This window comes from Montipora foliosa, chromosome 9, assembly GCF_036669935.1.
Source record: "Montipora foliosa isolate CH-2021 chromosome 9, ASM3666993v2, whole genome shotgun sequence".
Lineage (NCBI taxonomy): Eukaryota > Metazoa > Cnidaria > Anthozoa > Scleractinia > Acroporidae > Montipora > Montipora foliosa.
The window spans coordinates 6,261,653-6,266,652 of record NC_090877.1 but is presented as its reverse complement, the minus strand read 5'-3'; positions in this window follow the sequence as shown (position 1 = coordinate 6,266,652).

Here is a 5,000-nt window from a genome sequence, read left to right as displayed (position 1 = left end):
TAAAACCAAACTTTACGGTTTGCAATCCTATGAAAAACAAAGTTTGGATTACAATAGTCATTACAAAGCGCTTAGTTGAACCCAAAGACGAACAAAATAGCGACATTTTTCTCAGAATGTATGGAGTACTGTTGAGGAGAACTGTCTAGTATTGACTATATGACTGTAACCTGATCCTCGAGGCTACACACAGGGTTCAATAATATATGAAAAGCCACTTACGACCTATCCTAGCAAAATCTATAGCGTATTTATAGCAAATATTGCATATCTAACAACAGCGAATAGATATATGGTACAGCTCACCGGGAATTATTCTTATTCAGTTCGTAAACATCCCACGTAACTATTTGCGAGATTATCAAAAAGAAAATATGAAGACGTTATTTGAGCTTGATTTCAGCAATAACTTGAACGAAACAGATCGAAATGCCAATATTTTGCCACTTCTTCGAGTTTCTGCTAAAGGAATGAAACCACGTGTATAAAATCGCATTTATTGCGATTCGACCTTTTTCAGACAATCGTGGTCAAAAGTTGTTGGGAAGGTTGCGCGCATCAGCTCACTTCACACCTAATTAGATTTTTCTAACTATTGGCTGAAGTATTTGGGAAATACCATGCTCTTGTGGCCCCCTCCCCCATATTCAATGTTGGAGTTCTTCAGGTAACAAAAGTCACCCTTTTTTTCCCCTGGAAAATCCAACATTGAAAAGGGGGAGGGGGGTATCTGTAAATGATGTTACCTTCCCAACACTTTTGTCCATGATTGTAGGTTAAGCCAGAGTTTACCAAGGGGTCCCATAACGTTAGAGATCCGAGCTTGTGTTTTAGAAAGCGTGCTGTCACTTTCCTTACCATATGACTTATTCAAAGATTCAAATATCTCGCCCAAGTAATCATCTACTTTGGGAGTATTTAAGCATTTCACCTCTGGGAGTGGATTAGAATCAAGAACTGATTCCTGGATGGCCTTGTCCTTCACATAATGCGTGAATTTGTCATTCAAGTACGCCTCCATGCCTTGAGTCAGGACAAGTTTTTGGCGGGCTTTCGAGCCCGTGTCGAATTTCGTGTACTCGTCATTATTTTTGGGTTTAGACGAAGGATTTTTAAGACTCTGCCGCTTTGCAGTAGCACTAGCTTCACTTGAGTAGCTAGAGGATCCACTAGAGTCGCTTTCGCTACCGGAACTCTCGTCATCTGAGCGGGCTTTTGACGAACTGGAGGTCGATCTCTGATGTCTCCGATTGTTCGTAGATCGAGGAGTTTGTTCGTCCTTTCCGTCAACGACACTCTCCTTTTTTGGGTGTCGATAACAATTTCCCCTTCCTCAGGAGGGGAACTTTCTGAGAGCTCGGCCATGCAGCTGCAAAAAATAACTTGAAATCTTAGCGAATTTACGAACGAGTGAGAAACACTGTCACTCAGCGCGAAGCCATTTTTGAGAGTGAAGGTATTTTACATGAGGTCGAGGCTCTAGCCTCCTTTTTTGACTTTGAATGGCTTGAATTTGGCGCGAAGCCAGGGAGAATACGCTATTACATCTTATGGAGGTTTGTGAAGTGAAATTACACTTTAGTGCTAGAGTTTTATTTAAAAAAAAACAGGGTTTACTCTTTATTCAAATAAATTTCACTCTATGACTATCACATTTGAAGTTTTAAACATGATTATAGTATATCAAGCAAAAAAAAAAAAGTGTCAAATGAATATCACTACATAAGATCAATATTGACTCTGTATCCGGATTCTACCTCAAATCAAATTCAAAGAAGTATTTTTATCAGTATAAAAGCCGATTATGACAATAATAGGCCATTATCATTGCCAATGTATTTTGTATGTTATGGTATAAAAAATGCAGCACTAAATGATCTTGACATGAGTATTTATGATTGAGAAAAAGCTTTCGAAGTATCGTCTGATGAAAAATTTACAATGCATATGAAAATTGATATGAATGGCTTTGATATTTTAAAAACATCACATTATCTTCTCGGTTATCTTATTACCAATTTATCAGACAAAATATTTATTATAAATGGAAGTAAAAGAGTCTTACTTCCTAGTGGGTCAATAATCAAACGAATTCAAATTTTATATAATTATTTCAAATTTGATTATGAAAAGATAAATATTCAAATTTATTATGGGTTTCGATTGTCATTGTCATTGTCATTGTCATTGTCATTGTCATTTTTTTGTATCAAGTCAAAATGTACAAAAGTAGACATTTAATATGAATATAACATTACAAAACGGCCATTCTAGAGTTAAACTAATTAACAACGATGTGCCAAACGAAGAACTTGATATCTTTATTCAATATATTCATTTAAATAATATACACAGTATTATAATGACAGACAAACGAAAAAGTGTTTTCAACTTTAAGCATATTTAAAAAAAAATTATCAAATGAGAAAATTGCAGAAATAAAAGAAATTTACAAATACTATCATAAAAAGTACTGGCTGTTCAAAAAACGTCAACAATGGATTTGTCATGAAAAATTGGATCAGCAGGATAAGTTGCTACGGGCACAATCGCTGGTAGTATTACCATGAATCCTACTATCCTTGGAACGATTACTGGGTCAGATTTAGTTTTGAACACTTACACAGAAGCCAAGAATTACAAAAGGAAAATAGAAATGGACATTTGCTCACACTACAATGAAAAAGTGTTGGTGGATTTACGTTCATATTTTAGAGGATTAAAATTTGATGAAGAAAGGAACTAGGAAAGGAAAGGAACTTTATTTAAGTGTCTAGTCGTTCTAGCGCTGGAGCGCTAATTGGGGACACTGTAAATTGAAATGAACAATGAAAGTAGATCAAGTCAAATGTTGGTTTTTGAGGAGAGGAGAAACCGGAGTACCCGGAGAAAACCTCTCGGTGCAGAGTAGAGAACCAACAAACTCAACCCATATATGACGCCGAGTCTGGGAATCGAACCAGGGCCACATTGGTGGGAGGCGAGTGCTCTCACCAATGCGCCATCCCTGCACCCCCTAAGGAAATTTTTTGACTGAAATTAGACATAAATCAAATGATAACAGATCTATGTCCGTCTGTATCAATCAGATTTGTTGTACAATATAACAAGAAATTTAATTAAGTTTGTCACCAATTAATGATTTAATTTTGTTCCAATACTCCTCATAATATTTAGAGTCTTGTTAGATTTACTAATCGGTATTACATGATGTAAATCCCACATCTTAAAAAGCTTGTGTATTATAAATTTGATTGATATTATCCTTCTTCTATCTTGGTTAACTTGAGGTAAAACCGTGTTTATTAGATCAAATGTCTGGCAAACACGGTTTATTAATGCTCTTGATATTGGTAAATAGTTTTGAGTGTTATATTTGATAATACATTTTGAGCATGGTATTTTTTCATATAGATTGACGTTTTACGAATCTTGTACATATTTTAATAAAAATTGAAAATCAGTGAAAAGTGTTTTTAAATTTGTATTTAAAGCAAAATATCTTGTTGGAATATATAATCAGAATATTTTTGTTAAAGTTATTTGTTGAAATTTTGCCCTGAAGTCCTTTGCATTTCTACCAAAACCATCTCTCACCTCTGTCTCCAGAAGAGCAGACATGCAGGGTTTTTACGTTACGCCTGTACAATCAATTCCTGGTAAAACCAGCACGTTCATTTGTTTGGTAGGCTAGGTATTGGAGAGCCAGAACATTTAGGCATACGCTGACAGAATGTTTGAACAAGAGAGAAAAACGCAGTACCTCCAGACACCGGCGCTGGAGCGTCGTACCAAACGAGTTATCCCGGGATTTCGGCCCGTGCGATCGCTTTTGCACGCAGTTGGCCCTTTGCTGCTTTCTACTACCGACCGCGCCTCCCGGTACAGCATTAAGGGAGAGATATGTCGGCCCCTAAACCATATAAGACAAATCGCACGCCTACTCACAGCTCCAGACGGCCCTTGTCGATTTAGTGTAAGAATTCGCTGGCTTAAATATTCAAGGGAAAAGTCATTTTATCTGTCATATGGTAAGCACTGAAGTCGCAGATTACAAAGTGTGCGCATGCACCCTGCTGAAGTTAACATACATATATATAATATATATATATATCTAACTGGATTTGTCAAAAGGTGCCTGCAGAAATTGTGAAAACAAGCCAATTCGGCTACCGTCACAGACTTAAAGAAAAGCTACCCTCCCCACCCCTGTGCTTTGGTCAGACAACCAACAATCACCTACCCACACCACAGTGTGGGTTCACTCTAATTGGTGATCAAAAGCAAACTATCATTGAAGCCTAGACTAGTCCAGGAAAAAATTGCCAATGAAGACATGCTACAGTGTAAAGTCTGACTTAACAAGGCCACAAACTCTAACTGCAGTTAAAGTCTCAAAGCAGCAACCCCCCCAGCCCTGTGCTTTTGACACACAACTCACAGTTAGAACTGTCCCTGGGCTGTTTGGCAAAGCAGGCGTTGACGGCAAGCCCCCTCAATCTTGAGAGGCCACAATGGCTTGAACACGGGCTGCGCCCGTGCTCAAGCGAAAACTCCAGTAGCTACCTTTTAGTATATATATATATATATTAGTTCTAATATATATATTAGTCCTAATTGCCCCCAATGGGGACATAGGACCGCAACAATGTCTCTTTTCCACCGGGTCTTGTCTTTCGCAATTGCCTGTGCCTCTCCCCATGACAAACCTATCTTACTAAGATCACTTTCCACTGTCTTCCTCCAGGTGGTTTTAGGTCTCTCCCTTTTTCTCTTGCCTGCATTTGTCCACCTAAGGGCAACCTTGGGTATCCTTTCTGACGACATTCGCAAGACATGTCCCAGCCATCTAAGCCGGCGTTTCTTGATTTCAAGATCGATACTTGTGCACCCAGTCTTCTGGTACAGCTTATTGTTGGAAATTTTGTTGGACCAGAAGATGTTGCAGATCCTTCGCAGACAGTTGTTGTGAAAAAAATTGACTTTACTTACGTCGCTCT